Here is a 24587-nt window from a genome sequence, read left to right on the forward strand (position 1 = left end):
GAACTGGAGAGAGCAGATGCAAAGTGACAACAGCAGTGTGCTAGCGAGTCCGTCCAAAAACATACTGAGGACCTCAATATAGCAATTACACAGCAAATTCAAGTACAATGCACTCTGTAATGCACAAACTGATTGATCCCCCTTATAAATGATGTATTATTTCCGAAGTAAGTGCCATAAATGGAACTCAGTTAGTCACTCTAAGTGACGCTAAATAAGATGGATATTTTGTGAGACAACCAGGATCTTAAATGTCTGATGTTTAAAATCCAGCTCCATGGTTTTCCCACAGCCGACATCCATTATATTATTAGAGATTAGTGGGCTTCCGCTGGAGGAAAATCAACCTCACTTTATATTCAATCAAATCAAGTGGGACTGGCTAAAAGTATCTGTAGAGGAGCATTTAGACACAAGCTCTTAAGGGCCCCAGAAACAGAGCCAAGAGAGACATTAATAAGCTATGTTTTCATTATGCATACAATGGAATCTAGTGGTGCATGAACAATTGGTCTTCTCCTTAAACGTTTGACTTTGTGAAGTCCTTTTAAGTTAGGGTTAACTAGCCTAATATAATACCATTTCTCTTTCAATATTTCTAATTACTGGATCCTCCAGTTTACATTGTCCAGCAGCCTTTGCATTTTGCTGCATATAGGCCTACACAAAAGCACAAGATACTAAAAAAAGCATGATCATCCAGTTGATCACCCACACTTTGCACCGACCCGCATGCATAAATGCATCTTAGCTAGAGCAATACACCCACCCATACTTGACCCACAAAGCCCAATTATGCTTTTGCGAGAATGCAGCGTTTGTTTAGGTTACAACAATCTCGCTTTCTATTAGGCCTACTTACTGTATCTTCAGTTGCATAATTAAAACAGCAAGTTGGGCTTGATTGTTTAAATGAACACTCCCAACATCTGCAGAAGCCTTAATGATGCATTTCAGAAACATCAGCTCCTTTTTCAGATCTTTAAAGAGATTCTAAAGATTCCATCATAATTTATTCACCCCCACGTTTGTTATTTATACAGTGGATCAGAACAAACACAGCCTCATTCACTTTCATTATATGAAAACGATATAACGTTAGGCTTAAGAGAACGGTGACTAATACTGTCAAACACAGAACGTTCCCAAAAGGTTCTTATTTGTTTCCGTTTGGTTTTGGGAACCGAAAAAATAAGGTTTTGGAAAAGTTCTCTGTTACTAGGGTTAATTGTATTCACACAGAAGAAAGAAAGTTATGCAGGTTTGAAACGAAAATATGTAAGTATTTGTCATTTTTACCGTGTAAACACAGCAAATGCCTGAAACCACCAAATGTTTTCACACTACGCCACCTCGTTCTGTAAAACCGAAATGTTTTGTTTACTGTATCAAGTCAATCAAGCAGCGCACTGTTATTCGCGCTAATGACTACCCTAGGAGGGAAGGGGGGGGCCATATTTTAAAAACAGGATGTAATTGGCTGAGAGCAGAGATACACGTGGGAGCGCACATATTGTCCCCTGCACTCGGCCAACGCTAATCTTGACTTATGTAGTCATAACGGCGCGAACGGATTCGCACTGAACGACTCCTTCGAGGTGGTGGGGCGGGGACCGACGAGACGTTCACCGCAAGACCTGCCAGTTCGGCACCATGAGAACTTCTCAAGTCCTTGTTTGTTAGTTTGTCACTTTTTGCGGCGTGTCTTGCTATTTCAATTTTCCACATGCGAGCGGTAAGTGTTTTTTGTTTTGCAATCGCCTGCGGCCCCGTTGCGTATGAGCGCTATAGAAACAGCATGGCAAATTACATTAATAAACAAAACAAGTTAAAGTCTACGGTTAGTTTGATGCTAAACGTTTAAAATGTCAAGACACCAAACGGCGTCGTTTCTTAATACTTATTTTGCGTGTATAATATAGCCCCTGTTGAAGCCACCGTGTTTTTACTTGATAAATTTAGTAATGATGAATGATGTTTAGGTCCATCCTCAAAACAAGTCTTGGCGGCCTCACTTTATGAAAAGTCCCTCTGGTCATCTAGTTGATGTCTCTCTTAGATCAAAAAATGCGTATATTATTCGTGTCTGTACTTGCGTTTAACGCTTCAGGGCTCTATGCTTTATCCTTTTGGTGTCTATACAAAACATCATGTCCTGATTTCAATCCATTACGCAGTGACCTACAGGCTTGGACAGATTTTATAGCTGCATTAGTCAGATGTGGAAGACCATTTGAACACCAATTCATGCCTTTGCTACTCATGTATGTTAAGATTTTTGACAGAATATCAAATTAATTTCCTCCATATATACCCTAAAACAAACAAAACAAAGAGAGAGATAATTGTTGCTACTTCCAAGTGTTGTTTTTAAGTTGGATTTCAGTATTCACTATTTAATTGGGACCTATTACTCACGGATTTTAGCCTCCACGGATGTTTTTGTTACTTGTTTACAAAAAGAATACACTTCCCATCTGCCGTAGAGACCTCAGGCCATGATCTGGCTCAGTCTGTAGGTGTGGTCAAAGTGACCAAATCACTGAGTCACTTCAATGAATGTGGGCCAAAATTTAATATACAGCGGAGGCCAGGGCACTTCCTGCTGCACTAATGACCACTGGCCTGCACGGCAGGACAGGTTTTGCGCAAACTTTCGGAAAATTGCATACTCTTTCCTGCCAGAGTTTCATTACTGTAATCACCATTGACAATGCTTTTTGAGGGTGCTCGCTTGCTTGTGTCCCCAGAGAGTTTTCCACCACCCACGCGTAAAGGATTTTCCGTGAAGATTTTCAAATGATACAGTTGTCGCCTCCTTGATCTTGTTCGAGTTTCACATGAAATTGGCGCTCTGTGATTTGTTAAAGACAAAATGAGTTCCATCGATAAAAAGAGAATTTTGCACATCATTTACTTATCTTCATGGCTATCCAACACCTGTGTGAGTGAATTTTTATTTTTTTTCTTACCATGGAGCTTAAACTAGGAGATGTTTAGCAGCTGAGTGAATGGTGACATACAGGACAAAGAGCAATGCTAAAAGGTGTCTGTATGACTTTTGCAATATATTTCAACTCTTCCTCACACAAATCTATTATAGGGCCTCAAAAGACTTGGGATGTAGTCCATATGGACTATTTTTTGATGAATTAAGGTGCATTTGGGGAGCTTGACATCTGCCTGAGCACCATCACTGTCAGTGTGTGAAAGAGAACAGCGTCAACATTCTGCATAACATCTGCTTTTGACGGAAGAAAGGAAATCATACAGTTATGGAACAACTTGAGGGATGATTTCACTTTTGAGTGAACTCTCCCTTTAAAAGTTGAGAATTGTTTGTCTCACTTATCGGATTGAGAAAGGTAAACAGCTTTAAGCTGCACCCTCAAGCTGATCTAAGATCAGCACTCCATCCATCATCAAATCTTGCAAAAAAACTGCTTTAAATTCAGCAAATGCAGACTTTTATCAACACAACCCAGGCCTCTCAGGTCAGCTGATGGAGAGTACGCTAATTATAGCGACTACATAGCCTCCTGCTTTTCACTCGCTCTCTTCTGCTAGAATGTGTTTGCGAGCCGTTCAAAAGCTGTCGGTGTGGCCCGTGCCATCTGGCAGCGGGGTCTTTCCCTCGGGGATGGGCTCATTTGTCAGACTCCACTCTAATACCGGTCCATCCCAATGAGACTGCTTCTCCTGTGATTAATATTTTCAATAAGCCCTAATCAATGTTTCATTCATAGGCAGAGCAACATGGCATTCTCATTTCGCTCCATTCTTGGTCTCATGCTCCCATTTTCCAATCTGCTGTATTGAATTTTTAAAATCGCACTAATCCAACACTTGTCAGAAAAACGTTCGTTACCAGTGTTGGACAAATGTACTGCACTGAATTTATGTCATATTGGTATTGTGTAAAAGCATGCCAAAAAATATTATGCTTTGCATTATAGCATTTCCAAGTAGATTAATTATAAGCATTATTTGCGTTGCCTTAGAGATAACTGGCTGTTTTCTCTGTACATCAGAGTTTATTTTTAGTCTTTTGTGGGTTATTTTTAAGAACAGATGGCTTTGGTGTTCTAGAGACCATCCCTTTAGTTTACAGAAATCTCACCTGAAGATGCAACCTTACTGACAGTTTACTAAAAAAAAAACAGTTATTGGTCAAAGAAACAGTACGTTTCTTATGTGCAGACCATGTCTTTATGGATCATTGGCTTGGTCATTAAGAGGATGCAAGCCACACGGATCTAGCAGGCATTAAGTCTGTTCTGGGAGTTTTAAACGTGGGATTCAGTGACGTAGGAATGTGAGGTTAGGGAACACTGAGTTCTCCAGGGCGTATGAACGGCATCTGAAAATGATGTGCGAATGACCGCATAGCTGAGAAAACACACTGTGCATTAACACACACCTACACACATGCATATTCACACCAGCCAGTAATGTGGAGTAACAAATCCAGGACACCTTTAGCATAAAGTGTGAAGCAATAAGCCTTAAAATAAGTTCCATTGTAGTCGAAAGCTAACACTTTAGGAGTTTAGCAAATATACACAGACCGAGGTTGTAACAAAAATCAGCACATAGACACAGGATCACCTTTTTTTAACAACATTAAAAGGTTCTGTTAAATAACTTGGACTTGTTGTATACATATTATTTTATCAGGTGTCAAGTCTAAAAAAGTCGGATGCATTGCATCGTTCCACTATTTATTTTCTTCATTTTTTCTTTAATTGTTTCATTTTAAGATCCCACTTTATAAGTTTGTGTAAAATTTAGTGCTTTCAAATTTTGTGTAAAATTTAGTGCTTTCAAATGATTAATCGCGATTAATCCCATCCAAAATAAGTTTTTGCTTACAGGATATAATACAAACACATTCATGTATATATTTAAGAAAAAATGTTTGTTTATATATTAAATATATTTAATAAATATATAATTGTATATACATCATGTAAATATTTTTCAAAATATATATTGAATGTGTGTGTATTTATATATACATAAAAAACAAACACAGTGCACATACATATATTTTTTAAAACAAAAACTTATTTTGGATGTGATTAATCGCGATTAATCGTTTGACAGCATTAATTTATAAAATATGGGAGAAGAGTTCAAAATTATCTTTTGTGCTGCTGCTGCTGTCTTGTAGGCACATTTATTTATGTTTGATTAACTATTATTATCTTATTATTATATTATGTATAGTAATATCACTTTTTTTAACATTTAGAATTACCCATGACTTATCTAACCCTCAAATAATCTGTAAAAAAACTATTGCCAATAATAATGTTAATAACACTGTTTAATGTGTAAATCTCAAAAGAAATGTTCATAAAAACTTTTCATACTGTTAATTTTAAAGTTGTGATTTTTCTTTGTGATACACTTGTAGCATTTTAAACAATTAAAAAAAAGTTTTTAAAGATTTATTTTTCTATTCAGACAAAAATATAGAAATTTAACATTGTCCATACATAGGTTATCAGCAATAATATGAAAAAATAAATACATGGCAGCATATCTTCAATGCTATTTGTTATGGGAAGGACATTTTGAGTTGTGGAAGTTACAGTATTTTGTTTTATCAAACTGGGATTCGGTGTGTAGGTGTATTGTTGCATTTGCGTGCCCTCACATGCACGTGTGCAGGTGTGTTCGGTTATCCTCCAGTAGGTTGTTTTTGTTTTCGCACCTGTTCTTAATACGACAGTCAAGGGTTCTTTTTTTGGTCAAGTGTGCGTGATCCGACTCAGCAGATTGTAGCTGAATGATTCCTCATGGCCGAGACTCATTTCTAAACGCCCTTCCCTACTTTTTAAGCGTTATTAGTTATTATATAATGATTGTATCCCTACATAAGATTGCAGATCAGGTCATGCTTCTTTGTGAAATGACTCAAGTGACGTTCCAGATAAATGAAATGAAGGAGCGAGTGGTTTTATGGTTTTGAGCTGTTCTGTTATTTTCAGCTTTGAACTGTTCTTTTGGTTCTTTAAGTTAAAAAATTTAGTATTTTTCTGGCAAACCATAATAGTAGCACATCAAATGTGTTCGTTATTGGACTGTTTACTTTAAAATTTAAAGTTGAAGTTTGCCATTTTTGTGCCACTACAGTGTCACCACAACTCAATTGCAATTGGTTCAACTGGTGTTATTCCAAAATTCTTATGTTTAGGTGTATCTCTTTATGGCTGCACATTTTTAATATCAGTGCAGTCACAGTAAGAGTGTTTTGACCATACTGGGATTGGGTCAGTTGCACGTTGGTTATTACTCATTTTGTGAGTTGGCTCAGCAACTGCCCGCTGTTTTTTCGGGTCACAGTTGTCTGGCCAAACTTCATTTCTGCTTTCTTGTCCTGTTTGCGTGCATCATTTGTGAGAGAGCAGCGAAAAACTCCCACATTTGCCTGCCTCTACACGTTTAACTCAGAGAAAGACTGATATACTATAGCGCGGTAAAGCCAATCTATTTTAAAGCCTGTGGGAATAATCTGCTTCTCACTCCATTTCAGAGCTATTGCTGATCAAAAGGCCAGCTCCCGATGATGAGACGCTGATCAAATGTTTCAAACTTCATCAAACATCTCTGCGTGCAGCTGAAGTGTTCAGTTCGTCTAATGGCATTCCAGAAACATTATTAGGCCAAATTGGGGGAGTTCTCTGACAGCTAAAACTAGGTTGAGAATAGCCTAAGTAAATGTTAGGTAATACATCATGATGTGGGAATCCATGACATGAATTAATATTCCACCCTGTTTATTGTTCTCAATAAAGATAATCTCAAGTTTAGTTATAGCAATAGTTTCACCCAAAAAATTATTCAACCATCCTGTCATTCAAAAACCTGTAGGCCTATTTTTTTCTTCCCAAAAAGGGCTGTTTCTGATATTTATGCTCCTCAGTTTCATAGAAGAATGTGAATGGTGGCTAGAAAACTACTAATACTGCGTGCTACTAATAATAAATGCTAATAAACTTAATTTAAACATACAAAACATCAATAGCTTAAAGTAATTTTTAAACTGGCAAATTCCAATAAAGAATTTAAAATGGTTAAAATTCAGGTGTTAAACATGTAGTTAAATATAAACAATAAAATTAAATAAATTATTTTGAGACCCATAAATACACATGTTACAAACAATGTAATTTCATGTTTAAAAAGATAGTTAAAGCAACAAATGAATACATTTAAAATAAAAATAAAGTTTTTAAATGCAATGCCTTTTCAATTCCTTTTCGATTTTCCAATCAATTTTATTATTATTATTATTATTATTATTATTATATAAAGTTTTATAGTTCTGTCAAATGATTAATCGCAATTAATCGCATCCAAAACAAGTTTTTGTTACATAACTATGTGTATACTGTGTACATTTATTATGTACATATAAAACCACACACACACCATACAGTATATATTTCGAAAATATTTATGTCTTTACATATATTTATATTCATATAAATTATATCTATAGCTATATATATCTATATATTATATTACATATATTAAATATTTACCAACTTTTTTCCTAATATATATACCGTGTGTGTGTGTGTGTGTATATACACATAATAAATTATACACATTACAACACATTATATTATGTAACACAAACTTTTATTTTGGATGCAATTAATCGCGAATTAATTGTTTGACAGTGCTATTATTATATATATTATTATTATTATTATATATTAGTAATTTTTATTGATACTAATAATTGATATAAAACAAATAACTTTTAATGCATTGTTTTTTTGCAAAGGGGCATTTCCAGGAAGAGCAATTTACCAATCCAAATTTGTGTATTTATTTATTTATTATTCAGTTCATTTATTCATTTATTTGAGCTGTGGATTAACTTTAACACCTACATTGTTTGGCGAAAAGAGCAGCTTTGAACAATCCTGCAAAAAAAGTCTTATTTTGGATTCACACAGAGATAGAACGGAAAATCACATAGGTTTTATAATGACAATGAGGGTGGGTAAATGAGGATGGTGGTAAATTATGGTTTCTGTTCAGAGTTCCATTTCTATTGGAAACAAATAGCAGAATTGTGACTAGCAGTGAGTTGTGTTTAAAGTTATTAAGCCGCAATGAATTACTCTTCAGGTTTCAAACTGTCTTGGCGATTATTTTGTCATTACTGTGTGCCTGTGGCTCAGGTGGGTAGGAGCTTTGCGTTAGCAGCGCAAAAGGTTGTGGGTTTCAATTACCGAGGAACACAGTTAGGGTAAAAAAATAAATGTTAGCCTGAATGCACTGTAAGTCGCCTTGGATAAAAGCATCTGCTTAAATGCATAAATGTAAATGTAAAAACTGTTCGGCAAGAAAAAGCTTGTTGCACTTCGAATCCTTTCAGGCTATCCATAGGACAGTTTTGTCTCCCCATGGAGTTCTTTGCTTATCTTGGATGGGTTGATCTGAGTGCTAAACATTTTCTTCTGGCGTGTGATATTAAAGCAATTCCAAGGGATTTTTATTTTATTTGATTTTTTTTTCCCCAAGAACTAAAAATTCGTTTCCTTGAGAAGATTGAAAGGAATTGTGCTTTCAGCCTTCTCGGTATAGCGTGAAAAAAGGAGAGGATTGGCATTCCATTCCAAAGATAAAACATTGCAATCGTTTGGGATATAGAAGATTTCTGGTTTATGAGGGCAGGGCTTTTATCGTTATCCCACGCAGCTTCAGCCCTGAGCGTGAAGGCCGTTGCCTTTTGTCCACAATTAGTGGAGGTTGTTCGCCAAATCTGTCTCAGTGCGTAGAAACAAGTTCACACGGTTGAAACCTGCAGTGGAGCTGCCATGAAACATGGGGCTAATTATCATTGGAGTGCCGCTCACCTAGAATAAAACTCTGCTGAGTGTCTCCGTCGTGGAGAATGCACTTCATTCTGATTATGGCGCCAGGGGAGCACCACAACGTATGTGCAGGACAAAGTCTCTCACAGCCCGGTGTCATTTTACACACGAGTGGTGGGGAAGCCAGCACAGATTGTGGAAAGTTGGAACTCCGCAAAATTCAAGGCCTATATGTGTCAGGATAAAATTAACAGTTAAAGATAGTAACAGCTCCAAAAACTGAAGTGCGGACATATTTTTGTTTTTTGGTTTCCCATGTCAGGAATATCCATAAAATGTAAGAATGTGCAGTTTCTTTAACTTAATGCAGCAAAAAAAAAATTCAAAAAATTCTGCCATTTTGTTTGCTCCCCTGGCCCTTTGTAGTTCCAAAATCCATATATTGCTTATTTTTGTTCTTCACTTTTTTATTTATTTATTTATTATTATTATTATTATTATTATTATTATTATATTTCTTACCTAAAATGATCCTTTAGCATAATACTCAATGTATTAAACATTGCATTTTATTTATTATTATTATTTATTCTGCTTAAATTTCCATTTGAATTTCCACATACTTTTTTCCTCAGTCCATTGCTGTCCCCACGTAAACAGTTCTGAACCTTTCACAAACAATTTTAATGTAGGGACCACAGGACTGCAGAGAAATTTCTAGAAAGCGTTGTAATGCTGCCGGCCTCTGTCAGCAGTTTGGGTCGTGTCCACTTTGTCCACACCCTAAATAAAAAACATGACCCAAACAGTGAAACCCATGTCCTTTTTCACTTCCCTTTTTAAAAGAAACAGAATTTAAAACATCAGAAGCGTCCCATCAGAAATACTGCTGATGGCACTGAATTAAACCCAACTTAGCATGAATAAGGTTCTCTTTAATCCCTTGTCGTTGAAAAAAGATTTCATGTTGCATGATTAGAATGTAACAATCTTATATAAGTGTATAAAAAAAAGTACATTAGTTCTAATTTAATGAATAGCAATAATGGATGTAATATAAAAAAAACCCACTATCTTTTCTTTTCTCAGCTGACAGTGTAAAGTAATGTGGCTTGAACGGAGGAACATGTGTGAACCGAAGCAGGGAAAAGATCAACTTTAAAATGCATTTGTGCTGAAGGATTCACTGGACCCACCTGCAACGAGACTGATTTTGGTAACCGTTTTATCAGTTATTTAAGTAGATATATGTGAACATATATGTGCAAAGGTTACTTGTATGTATTTCAGCTAAGGTTTATCATTTCTCACATGACCTTTGTTCTCAGGGCCCTGCAAACCTAACCCTTGCAAAAACGATGGCTCCTGTGAAATCGTCACCAACTCCCGAAGAGGAGACGTCTTCAGTGAATATGTCTGCAAGTGTCCAATAGGCTTCGATGGAATCCACTGCCAGAACAGTGAGTCGCATTTATCCAAACTGTTGGATCTGTTTCATGCCAAATATATAAGTGCTTATCAGGAGACACCACTGAGAATTATGAAAAACTCAATTGCTGTGAAATCAAATTTACATTAGGATGGAGCACATCTGCACCAAATGGTAATTAATTCTCACAGAACAGAACCCAGATGGCCAATTATAGATATAAACGCCTTTAACTCAGCTGGATTCAGTCAGATTACTAAATAGAAGTGCTGTTCAAAAATGGTTCCATTAGTGAAAGCAGTTTGCTGTTGCGTCAACATGAAGGAATTTGCATTAGGCCAACTTCAATGTTGCATGCTGGTTGACACATTTAGTATAATCAATGACAAGTTTTCTTTAGCTTTTATATTTCTTATGAACTGTGGTTTGGCCCAAGCTCCACATGCAAGGACAAAATTAGATACTGTATTGCAGAAAGTGTTTATTAGAAGAGTTTTTTTTTTTTCAACATATCACATGCAGCTGTTCTCTTCAGAAATGCATGACTAATGGTTTCACCAAGTACCATGCTCTACGTCCATTCCAGGAGGCTCTCCGGATGTAATGAGGACAGATGGGTCAAATCTCCGCTATCTTGAACAGATGCAGCTGGTTTAAGACAGCAGAGAAAACCGCTCTAGTCTCTGCTGCGTCGTCGCTGTTGGCTGAGGGGTTGAACAGACCTGCAGCCCTCAGCACAAAACACTACAACAAAACAGCGCAAGCATGACTGCGTGGGCCCTTCACATAGTTCCACAATTTAGGATAAATCACATTAGCATGATGCTTAAAATGCTCCCATGCAATCCATGACATGGCATCCACAACGAATTTTAATTCCATAATTGTCACACATTCCATGGAAATACATGGTGTTGAACTTGATTTTTGGAAGCAGTTATATAATAGGATGAGGCAGGGTATAAAAAAACTAAGGCTTAGTGATGCTCATGCATACAGGAAATTTTGTATTAGAGAAGGAGGAAATTTATGCTTCTTTGGATAATTTGAGCTACCTCTCAAAAATTAAAATAAAATAAAAAACTATAACTTGATTGACAAATGGATTGGCCAAATAAAGCCAGAAAACTCTCCATAATGAACGTTGCTTTTCCATTGCTATACATTTAAGAGACAGTCATTGATTTAGTTCACCAGCAGAGACTCCCTCATGTTCTCTCTGATTACGGTGGACATTAATGGCTTCGGAGCCAGCTTTCCCGCGCTTGATAGCAGGGTTATGATGTTTTGAACTGGGTTTAGTTGTAAACAAGCGGGCTCATCTTCAATGATGCTGGGAATGTTGGCTAGATTAAGAACGGAAAATGACATTGAATTGACTGTTTCCGAAGCTTCTTAAACTCGTCTAAATCATGCTCAGATGATGGCAAAGATGGTGTGGAGTACACCAAACTGCATAGTTTACTGTCAAACATAGTGGCAGCACAAATTAAAATATTAGTGTGAGCGTAGCACACCCACGCTGTCCGCACACTAGCCCTGTTGCTGGGGTACAAATACCAAGTGAGGAGGCAAAAGTAAATGAAGTCCGCACACATCCTCGCTCTCAGCTGGCAGAATGTTTCACTGACAGCATGAAATTGGTCTGAAAGCCCCGCAAGAGGCCGTGAAATCTTGTGTCAAAAGCTTTTACGCAGTGTAGGCAACGTGGGTCACATTAGTTGAGCTGATTGAAATAGAAACCTGCTGGGAGGGTTTTAAACGCGGAATCAGTGTCCTCTCTTGTGTGTCTGCAAGTAAGTTCGAAGAGTTAACGAAGCGCCTTGATTCCTGCATCTAAAGCTTGCCTAGCTAAATTGGTGTGCCCCTTCTGCCACTACGTGTGTAATTTACCCTATTTTCCAGGTGAATAGAGCTAGTTTTCTCACTACGAATTTCTCACCTCTAATTGCGGTAGTTTTTTCTCAACCAGTGTCTTATTTTCCTTTTTTTCTCACTAATCTTTCTCGTAGGGCGGTCACTGGGATTTTAATGGCTGGTTTTATGGCTTAAGCGCAAAGCATTTCCTCAACTGGTCCATAGAAGTGTAGTATTTATTTATACTATCAATGCTAACTTTTATTTTTATATTTTCAGTTTTCATCTTACTTTATTTAAATTTAGTAGCCTATTTAAATTTAATAAATGAGTTTGTATTATTATATTAGGGTTTTATACATATTTATTTAATCATTTTTTTTTTAGTTTTCAGTAAATAAATTAAGTTGCCATGGGCAGCATTTCAAATTTTTCTTTTTTTTTTTCTTTCTTTTTTTGTTTTTTTAACAATGTTTATATTTATTGTTATTTCAAGTTTTTTTTTTAATTAACAATAACTATTTAATAGTAATATAAATGTCGTTAGCTGTAACACATGGTCCATAGAGTCATGACGAAATAACAAACTAACAAGACAAAAAGCACTAACTTGGATGTATTGACTAAATCATCATCTTATTACTGTTTATTGTTGTCTATGGTTTCGTTTTGATTGTACTAACATATCTCAACTTCTTATTTAGAAAGATAATTTCGCAAAATGTTCCAAATTGCACCTTATTTTGGGTCCAAAATCACCCAGTTAGAACAGGAAGAGACTGTATGACTACAGATAGAAAGCAACAAAAAATAACATTTAGTTTTGTTTTTACTTGTTTAGTGACCAAGTGAGTAAAGATTACAGATTATAACAACAATGAGGGCGGACATGAAAAAAAAATAATATATTGTGCAGCCATCTTTACAAACAGGGATAATAAGAAAAAGCGTAAATTGTATATAGAACTCTTTTGACACTGCTTTCTTCTGCATAGACTCAGTGTGTAGCTGCTGTATTTCAAGACAACATTACAGAACGCAGTCAAGTCATTTTTTTTTTTTTTTTTTGAAGCTTTCTGTTTTTTTTTTTTTTTTTTTTTTTTAAAGCTTTCTGTTTTTTTTTTTAAAGACAAATGCACAAGTCACACGTGGAGACCTCCTACCTTGCATTTTATTGATTTGGATGAGGTGTTGCAAACTGACATTTAAGATTGCATTTCACATTATGTAGCTAGATATTGATGTTCCCCAGAGTAATACAATGCAGTACTGTGTTGAAATGCTTCTCGGTGGGCAGCAATGATCCGCTTCTTACATTACATTAGGAATAACCGCTAGCATTTTACAGTTTTATTCTGAGTTGCCATGCTTGAAATGGGAACTTGAAATGTCATTACATCTTGTGAAAAAGAAGTGTGCTTTATTGTATTGAATGTGCATTTGTAGTGTAATCTTAAAAGCATGTTTTTTTTTTAAAGCTGTACTTGCGATAATATAATATTATGAAATAAAAGACCATTGAAATTGACTTAAAAGAGAGTGTAGCTACTTTCATGACTGTTTCTTTATACACTTAAGTACACTTCTAAAAAGGGCATTTTGTAATAATTTCCAAAGTTTTACCTTAAAGTACATTATAAGTCATTGTTTTAATAATCTTTTGATGTGCTTTTGATGAAATACATGTATTTGTGTTGAAAGTACTTGATTATAATATAACTGCAGTGTGTTATTTGATATTACATTTAAAGTTCATATATTTTAAATACTAAATTGCAACTTAAGGTGTCTCAAATCTTAATGCTTGTATTTGGTTCAGTGCTAAACCGAAAGTACTTGATTAAGCATTAGGTAGTGACATTTAAATGCTGTACCTCTTATAGTTCTGAAAAAAAATTAGACTGGTTTCACTAAATATTAAAAGCCACTCAACTATATAAAACTCCTATTGTGTCTATTGTTTTTTTGTTTTGTTTTTTCAGCAGGGTTATGCTAAACGCATTGTAGAGTGGTTAATGTTAGCATTAGCAGTTAGCATTTGGGAGGTTGACATTAAATGCTTTTGGATATCTGACTCCTAAACGTTAATTAGCTTGTTACTGGTTTAAAGGGGTCATATGATGCTGCTAAAAAAGAGAACATTATTTGATGTATTTTGGTGTGTAATGCAATGTTTTATGCAGTTTAAGGTTCCAAAAAAGACATGATTTTCCACATACTGGACAATTTTTGTTTCTCCTCGATGTCCCCCCTTTCTGAAACGAACGTTGATTTTTTAGCTCATCAGTTTTGAAAGCGAGGTGTTGCTCTGATTGGCCAGCCTATCCAGTGCTGTTGTGATTGGCTGAATACCTCAAGTGTGTGATCTGGAAATGTTATTGCACCTTTCCATACTGTGATGCCATGTCCCAGTCAGAACACCAGTGGTGACAAGACAAAACCAATAAACCCATTACAACACGAGCCATTTGTTTTGCATCCAGTGGGGACATAATTACTGATTATAATAAATTTATACTGTGGTTTTACGCTTTTTGCATGCATCGTGAAACGTATACACAGAAACCCTTTCTACATTTATGTTCAGAGAAACACACAAACAACAAGCGCTACTCTACACTGCGTCAAACTCGCGTTGTTGAATAACAGTGGCAAATCCTTTACATATGAAACGTACTTATCAGGCTTTGAGTCAGAACCATAGACTGTGGTCAGAACAGACTGCATTGTTGACTACTCTCACCGGTTCAGAAACACAGTCCTCTGTAAAATATGCATTGCAAACATCTGAAAATTTGGTTTTTTGAACTGTTCTGAAACAGTGTTGCTAAATACAACTAAACCATTGATTTCCTAGTTGGGTCCCCTTTGTGGACGAACAAACAAGTGGGTTTCGCTTTCACAACGAAACACACAGCGTCTCCACGACAGCCACAGCAACAATACTACAGCAAGAATAAAAGTTATGCAAATCTTCCCACATCGTGACGTAGACATGTGGGGGTGTGTTTAAACGAGGTGTTTTAGGAGGGCATGGACAAACACAGCGTCTCCACGACGAATATCCTCTTTGGGTTTGAACTTTGACTTCTTTAGGTCCTTTCACTTTAGGGATCTTATCATAATCACGAACAGCTTGAAACACTCCCAAGAGAAAGTAAAACTTTAAATCGCATCAATATTGACCCTTTAAACCAAACACCATTGTATAGTTGACAGTGTTAACATTAGCAGTTTGCATCTGGATAGCTTGACATACTTTCCATTGTTTTTGTGTGCTCGTTTTGTTTTCCATTGTGTTGTGGCTAATTTAAAAACATGTGTTGCGACTTGTTTCCGCTGTGTTGTTGGAGATTTCGTTGTTTTGTGCACTACAGGGGGCCACCGGAAAATTTAGAGATGTTTCTATGGTAAGACCAAACAAATCCGATTTGCTTAGTTCTTTTCTTATGAATATAGAGGAATAGATTGGATTATGCAAAAAAATGCAGTTTGAAGCTCCGATTCATCCAGCAGTCATTTAGGTCAGTCCAGCACAAAGTGACCGCTCTTAACACTTATAGGGAAGCATTGCTCGCTGACCTCTGGAGGTTTGGAAGTGTTTCAGTATTCTGAGCACTGCAGCTTGGCACTGGACCACTTTTTTTTTTTTTTGGTGTGCCCGGTCACACCCAGTGACGCTCCATCTGCACACACCAGATAATCACCACTGATTTCCCTTCAGTGTTTGTGCTGGAACGTTTTTCTATTGCAGGAGTCCTTTCTGTCTTTTTTTTCTGTTTAATTTTTTTTTTACCCAACAACATAGATTGCCTTCAGGCACATGAGTCTCTAAATACACCCTTACCTCTGCATCACCATGTTGACCTTTTAATAATTCTGACACACTTATGTTTGAAGCATGTTGGTGATCTGACGTGGCGCTGTTGCTCATAAGTGGATTAGAAACTTCAGAAAGTCTCCGCCTCAGCCTCCTATAATCCTCTTAATGAGAACGACTGTAAAGATCCAGTCTGTGCGGCACATTATGCGGTGTCATATGTGAGTTCCCCTTTATGTGCCCTCAATTCTGGGTCGCCATCATAACCATCGTAAGTTAAAAACTTATGACAGGTATTTCTGGCTTTAATTTTGACAAACATTAGTGTATCTTAACTGAGTGATACATCTCTAACTGGATGAGAAAACATTTCCTCGGAACAACAATTTTCCAAAACTGGAATGTGAGCAAAAAAACCATGGATCAGATTCTTCACGTAGCTGTCAGAAACCAAATGATACAGCTGGATTATATGTATTCAGTGCACAGGTCGTTCATATTGAGTAGTGAGTTTCCAACTAGAGTATATACTGTATTTGGACAAATGAAATACCAAAATTTAGAGTAAAATTGAAATACATTTCCTTCCCCTCTCTGTTCTTTCTTTTTCCTTTTTTTTTAACTTTTATATGCAGTAATATTGACAATAAGACACACTTTAGTGCCTTCATTGTAGAAGTTGCATGTTGCCACCTAGAGGTCACAAAGAAAGTTTTTGCTTGTCCAGAACATTTTTGATGAGTTGTTACAGAAACCTTAATGATTCCCACAGATAGTGAATGACTGTGCCGGCCAGCCCTGTCAGAATGGAGGCCCTGTCGAGATCTTGATGGTGATTTCACCTGTAAATGCTTCCCTCGCCCTATGTGGGAAAGCACTGCAATCTGCCGTAAGTAGGACACTGTCCAGTACCCACGTCCACAAACTGTTTTTCACTTTATTTCCTCCACATATTTGGCTTTTCATTTGGTGACTTCATTCAGTGGCTTACGTCTGTCCTGTGAATGCGGTCCTTCACACTGTTTTATATCCATCTGTCTGGTCGCACAGTAAGCCTGCTTTGTCTCCTGAGCGCTTGAATATCTGCTAATGTCTGGCTCTGGTTCCCAGGATGCATCTCTCTGCTGGGAATGGGAAGGATGGAGGCATCTCCGAATCTCAGATTTCTTCCTCTTCTGTGTACTATGGCATTCTGGGACTGCAGCGCTGGGGGCCTGAAAATTGGCGCGACTGAATAACAAGGGACTCGTTAAATGCTTGGAACCTCTGCGACACACGACAAGAACCCCCTGGATCGAGTAAACAAGTCTGATGTTGTTTACTGGTATAAATACAATATTTTTGAGTTCACATATTATTTGTGGCTGACGCCAAAATAACTCATTTAATGACTTATTTAATGACAGCTGAATCGCAAAAGGAGGAAGATGCGTTTTCACTGGCATCATTACCACCCAGGGTGGCCAGTCGCATGGGCACAGCCGGTTCATCAAAGCCTTCAAGGTGGCAATCCAGTTTGAGATGGGCGAAGCCCTACACCATGTAAGCAGTGATCTCTCGGAAAGTTCCAAGAGCAAAGATGTTGGTGATGATTCACCCTTCATTTTTTTTCCCTCTTATTTTTTTTTTTATTTTTTTTTAGTGACATTTTGGTTTTGAACTTTTTGGGTGGTTGTGTTTACTGATTGATGCACTTTTGGTCAGATCTAGTGCTTAAAAAATGTGTAAACTCTATATTAGTAGACATATTATAAACGAGTTTCGCGATTATTTCACTGTTTGTTATGGATCACCATAAGTTTTAAAAGTTACGTAGTAATTAGTATAGTTAAGAATTGGATTTCTCATGGTTTTAAATTCAAATGTTTGGTGTCCTAGGACAAAACTGAAAAGCTATGAATAGTAGTAATATAATAAGTCTGTATTACTACCATTAATTATATTAATTGAATTAATCTATATGTATGTATTGCATATTATTAATACATATAGTGATATAATGTTCTCTTTTAAAGTTGTCAAAAAAATATTTGTAATTAAGACATTATAAAATTTTTTCCAAGTTGGTCTTAATGTGTGAGATAAAATCCCTGGGACAAACAACACCCACAATATGTTCAATTCATGTAGCATTTTGTCCAAATGTTTCACTAACCTGTAATTATATTACAGTTTTAAAATAACTAATGATTGTATGCAGTTCTGTTCTCCAGATCTTTGTTTGGTAATATGGACAATGATGGGACAAAGAACTAATTTGTTGCGAATCCTCCAATCATAGCTCAGTACATACGAATCATTTCCTGTTGTGTGCCGTAAAGGCTGTAACACTGAGACTGGAGCTGGTTGGGCTGTGAACTCAACGGTAAAATGGTTTCCCACTGATATTTTTTGCATGTTTATACATTCTTAAGAATAGGGTTTATGGAGGCCACAAAGCCAACAAAACAGTCCAGCTAGAATATGGTAGTACTGCTGTGGTTTTATGGAGAGAAAATCACAATTTTTGCCCTGCTCGTCTGTCGTTAGTGGTGATATACAGTTAAGCAGAAAACCGCAGCCCTGTTTTGGCTGAAGTGAACAAAGTCACATCTTCCCACAGCTGTACCCTAGCCAGTAAACGTTTCTGAGCAGAAAACCTCTCAGACTTTTGAACTTATTTATCAACAGGTTTACACAGTTTTGAGCTGCATATAGTGATGATGAAACAGCACTGGTTAATTTTGGTGTGGTATGTGGCTTGGTACATTTCGTTCATGTTTTCTTCTGTGCAAGCGTTTAAGCGAAAAGTGCACTTCCAAGTCTTTTTCTTGAATTTTATTTGTTTAAAATAATATTATACATTATTATTTTATGTTTATATATTATTATATTATAGTTATGAATTTATTTCTACATCTGTGTTTGTGCGTCATAAAATGATGAATAATTATACAATTTAATTTTAGAAATGATATATATTTATTTGATATAATATAAAATTATTATTATTAGTTTTTAATGTATACAATTAAAAATTTAATAAAAACTGCGTAATGAATTATAAAATCAAATTCTGGTTACCTTATGTAATTGGCAAAATTTTTATATTATATTATGTAAACAACATGAACAGTTTAATATTATAATATACTAACCACTGTATACGTTATATCTCAATCTCTTTTTAATGTAACAGTATGGGCAATAAGAAATTCTCTTGGTGAGATTAAACATTTATCAGTGTTATTAATGATTACTTTTTTAAAGATTAACTTAAGTGCCTTTACATCATGAAATGACACACGGAAATGGTCATCTAAATGTAAAAACTGGGAAAATTAGCAATGTTTAAATATTGAATATCAAGGATCCTAATATTTTTTTAAATAGTCCCAGTATCACCCGATATGGGATGTTATATCATGCATCCCCAAATGAAGTCGAGATTTCTAATCACTGAAATCGGTCGCAGATTTCCAATGTTTCATTCTCACTCTTACCATCTGTGTCCTCAGGCTTTCCACACAGCACGCGGCACACAAACACCGCCAAGCTCTCGCCCGCATGCGCTTCCACACACACCCCCATCAACACACAGCATCTTGAGCGTCACCTGCATGAAACTTGCTCAGCGCTTATGTGGTTTTGTGCCGGCTTGTAGCTGACATAACGCTTCCCATCCATCTCCTCTGCCACTTCCTGTCCTGTCCCCATCCCTCTTTCTGTTGTCTCACTTCACAGTGTATTTGTGAACACGACAGGTGCTTCCGAGCCGCTAGGTATCATCATCACGGCTGATCGATGACAGGCAGTATGACTAAGCTTCAAGCGCTTTTTCGCACCTGGGGGGATGCGAGTCGTTTCCACCTGGCAAACCCGCATTACGCTCGTCTGACTGACAAGCAGGGCAAGACCAACGCCTGGAACATGGCAGCCAGCAATAACCACTCCGAGTGGCTGCAGGTGAGATGACAAACTTGTAAGCCAGATATTTACATCTGGAGTGAGTCTTTAACTGAATGAAGTTGCATTTTTAAGATTTTTGTAGTCTTATATTTTGTGAAGAGGTAATGCAAAGGCAATAATAGTGTGGAATATTCTTACAATTTAAAATAACTCTTTTCTATTTGATTATATTTTAAAAATGTAATTTTAATTTTCCCCCCCCTGGGGGTGATGCAAGCTGAATTTTCAGCATCATTATCCCAGTTTTTTAGTGACACGTGAATCCTTCAGAATCATTCTGATATGCTGATTGTTTGCACAGAGAACATTTAAAAAATGTAGTCATATCAGTGGTGAAAACAGCTTCTTTAATATTTTTGATGGAAATCGTGATACATAATACAAAAAAGTGAAACCAAAGTGGCATAATAATATTTTTTTGTAACATTAACATGGTCCTTTACTGTTTTTTTTTTTACTGAACCCTCAACTTTTGAACAATAGCTGTATAAGTCCACTATCAGCTTTAAGTAACCAATGTAATTTTTATTAAGCGGGAGTATTGCCTGGATACTGTACGAGATGAGTTTGGAGTGTCTTCCCTTTACTGTTAATGTCAGGCAGTGTTTGCTGGTATAGGGAAATGAATGTCATTCTTGATCATTGCTTTGGGATCCTAGCACATTTACACATTGGATGAACCTTTCAGAAAAGGCTGTACGCAAACAGATCGCGCCTGATTTTCAATCTGGCAACCATCCTGAGAGGCTATCATTTAACAAACAGCAAAACCTCTCTACAATTACACAATTATCTGGAGGCCAGTAATGAATCTGTCATAACACAGATCATTATAACTAAATGCCATTTTTTTTCTTTCTTTTTAGGTGGACCTGCTCAGGAACCAAAGCGCATCACAGGGATCATCACGCAAGGCGGCCAAAGACTTTGGCAACGTGCAGTTTGTGTCCGCCATTTAACAGTGGCTCACTAGTGATTGACGGCCCCCAAGTACGTGGACCATACTCAAAGACGACAAGACAAAACAGATAAGGTTGGTTTTATAAACCATGATTTTATCCTCACCTTGAATTGAAATCCAAAATTGAACCCCTAAATTACCTAGTTCCTTTTTGAATCAAGGTCTTATCCTGACCTATACATTAAAGGTTTTCACTCAGACACAACAATTCTTCATGTTGATTTTTAACTGAACATTTTTTTGTTTTTATGTTTTAGTGACCTGTGATCAGTGTTTGTTAGTTAAACAACATTTTAGTAAAAGTATAAGAGGGAAAAACTCTGCATAACATAATTTTTATTCAAGACAACTCTTGGGATAGATTTATTAGTGTAAGTAGGTTTGGTTTTGGCCAGACTTGGATCATATAGGGTTAGTTCAATCCCAAAATGAAAATTCGTGTATAACTATTACTCACCCTCATGTTGCTCCAAATCCGTAGAGTTTCAGTTCATGTTCGGCTAACACAAAATTAAGAATTTTTTTTATGCATCCCCAGAGTACAGCAATGTGTCCCTTACAGCCATCAGGTCCGAAACAAGGGTGACATCATGGGATTCAACCGTCAATTTTACTAAGCTACGAGAATACTTTTTTTGTGCCACAAAAGAAAAATAAATTGAACTTTATTCAACAATTCGTCTCCTCTTCTGCGTCACCCTATAAGCGCCCATTTTGTAGAGTAATGTCACATGGCTTAGTTATAAACCGATCGCCTTGCTATGTTTCTGGACTTGATCATGTTAAGGACCACTTGTCTGTATATAGTGGATCAGAGGCTCTCAGATTCCACAAAAATATCTTAATTTGAGTTCTGAGATGACAGAGGTCTACGGGTTTTAGAAAAACATGAGGGTGAGTCATTAAGACACAATTTTCATTTTTGGGTCGAACTAATCCCTTTAGTGTAGGAGCTGAGCAGATTGCGACTTGCCTTCACTGCCTAAATATTCGGATCATAAAATGAAAAAGGAAACAGATGCCTGCTAGAGACGGGAAGATCCCCCTAGAGGATCTAGACATGTGTGTGGGACGAGGTGGGCTAAGATGATTCACCTACATAGCAACAAACATAGTATTCCTTGAGGAAAATATGTCCTGGTTATAAAGGTAAACAGTATGAGTATGTAAATCCGATGTTGCTGAAAACAATTGAATCGAATTGACGATTATATGCAAGTAAAATTTAATGGTGGAACTATTGATTAAATATTATGTGTCATACTAATAACACTTGTTTGTATGTTTTTAGTGCCAGTTTTCAGTGTTGTTAACCATAAACCTATTAAATAGTTTTTGTTAATTAATAAAGCTTAATTCAAATAAATATAAATAATTTCATGAAAACTTGGGGTAAAAAAAGGAAATTTAAATTTAGAATAAATTTAAGAAAGTGTTGCCTTGATTGAAATAACCTGAATCAAAATGTTTAGTTGAAGTTCCTAAAATAAATTAGTTTATTTAAGAAATAAATTATAAAATCCAAAGCACTAATTTTATTAAATGAAAAACTGAAAATATTCAAATGGAAGCTATTTCAAGACGATAAATACATACTAGAACAGCAATTAACTAATAAAATAAAACAACTCTACTATGTTTATGTGCTCAGCATTGGGGTATACTTTTAGGCAATCTGTTGAATTCAGTATGTTTTAATAATGGAACTGTGAATTCTATATCAATTTACCGATCAATGAAATATATCAATATGCCAAATTATGTCAATTATTATAAAACTTAATGGGATAGTTCTTCCCAAAAAATTAAAATTATTCAGTTTTTATTCACCCTCATGTCATTCCAAACCTGTATGACTATCTTTCTTCTGTGGAACATAAAAGAAGATATTTTGAGGAAATGTAGGGTTTTTATAATGGACAAAAAAGTTTGAATACATTCCTCAAAATATCATCTTCGTGCATTCCACAGACGAAAATAAGTCTCTCAGGTTGGAGGTCGACGTGATCAATGACAGAATTTTTTTCTTTAACAGACTCCGACTTCGGACCATTACTACAAGCGTTGCCACACATCTTGTGTACATTCTCGTTTTTTATTCCCCTATCCGCCTGTCCCAATTCTCTTTGTCTCAACCCCATTCTCTTATTTCCTTCGGCGTCACCCTGCAGATTTTCCCCTGGCAACAGCGGCTAAACAACGCAGCACAAAAAGAACGTTGGTTTTGAGCTCCCCCCCTTCTACGCGACGATTCGGGTCTCAAGATCTCCCGCCGTGTGGGCGGGTATGACACATGACCCCTGCTAATGGAGCGCTGGCACGATGATGATAAACTCTCCTCCCATCCCTCTCGCTCTCAACTCATTCTCTCTCTCCTTTCTCCGCCTTTATATCTTGTCCTCCATTCTTCATTCCCTCAACCAACCATGCCTGCACTCCCTCGCCCTAGCAACAGAGGGCACCATCGCCACACCACCCTGCAACAGCTGGGGACCCATGTCACAGAAGCTCAAACTCACAGCGTGATGCATTTAGCATTAAATATTTTGTCACTAACTATAGTCTGGATGTGAGTGGCCATTTGTAAATGAAGTTCGATGCTAATGATTTTTATCGTTTATTCACACTAGATGACTATAGTAGGAATAGCTTTTTTTTTAGTTTTTATAACTTTGGGTTGCAAATGAGTTTGTACAACAATTTTATTTCATTTTATGTCAAAATAAAAACTCTCAAACTCAATTTTACAATCAATTTGAAAAAAGACTGTACAGCCTACCAGATAAGTCACAATGTTTAATTTATTTACACAGGAATCAGTGTGTTAGGGTTGGTTGTAAATGCAGCCAAGCTTGCTTTTTATCTTATCTTATGAAGTAGTTTAAATTAGGAAGTGATGCAGTGCACAAAATATGGTTTTGTGCTTTATGTTAATTTGTATATTATGTAATGAAAGTAGCAATTTGATCATTTGTTCTTTTTGCATAAAAATATTTGGTTTAAATCAATTAATTTTTTTTTTAACTAGGCTAATGCATTTTTTACAGTCTCATCAAACCTTAGCATAAAAAAGTGACAGTCAATCATTTATTATTATTTGATTAGTTTTGTTTAATTTGAATGGCCACGGATCTCAGGTGCAGTTCAATCATTTGGTGTGCTACTGAATTTAATTTTTTTTTTTTTCCCATCATAATTTTTAATAAACCTCCTTTTAATGCACAAAATACTTAAAAGCCAAAGTGGTCTCATGTTTTTCTTATTATGCATGTCAGCAAATGTGTAAATATTTTTATTTTAAATAGGGCCACACTTTGCATTCTAAGCTTTGACGTACTCCCTGTCACAAGCTTGGCTCGTGCATAATGAGATTCAGGATGGGTGCAAATCTAATTAGAATAAATTTTTACGGTGGCACTGAATCTCTGATAGGACCATCCAATCTACATTAATGTTTTCAAAATGATGGGCCCTTGCACTCTCCACCCCCCACCCCTTAACCCATCCATCTTTGAATAAATTTACAATTTTGGGCTTCTGCAATATGATACTGAGTATTAATATGAATTCAATATTAATAGAGCTTTTAGGAGAAAATATATGGGCAGTATTTCTCTGAGATATTTTCTGAGAAGAATTGAAGTGGTATCGAGGTAACAAACACTGAAGAATATTCTAATAATCCAGCATGATTTCTGCATTTAGGTTTGCATGTGTTTGATTTTCTCTGAC

At 36.4% G+C, this 24587-nt stretch overlaps 1 pseudogene; it reads left to right on the forward strand.

Annotated features, from left to right (window-relative positions):
• The first annotated feature begins 9946 nt into the window (after positions 1-9946).
• Positions 9947-20853, forward strand: LOC122142463 (annotated as a pseudogene).
• Positions 20854-24587: the final 3734 nt, after the last annotated feature.

Source organism: Cyprinus carpio, chromosome B25, assembly GCF_018340385.1.
Source record: "Cyprinus carpio isolate SPL01 chromosome B25, ASM1834038v1, whole genome shotgun sequence".
Lineage (NCBI taxonomy): Eukaryota > Metazoa > Chordata > Actinopteri > Cypriniformes > Cyprinidae > Cyprinus > Cyprinus carpio.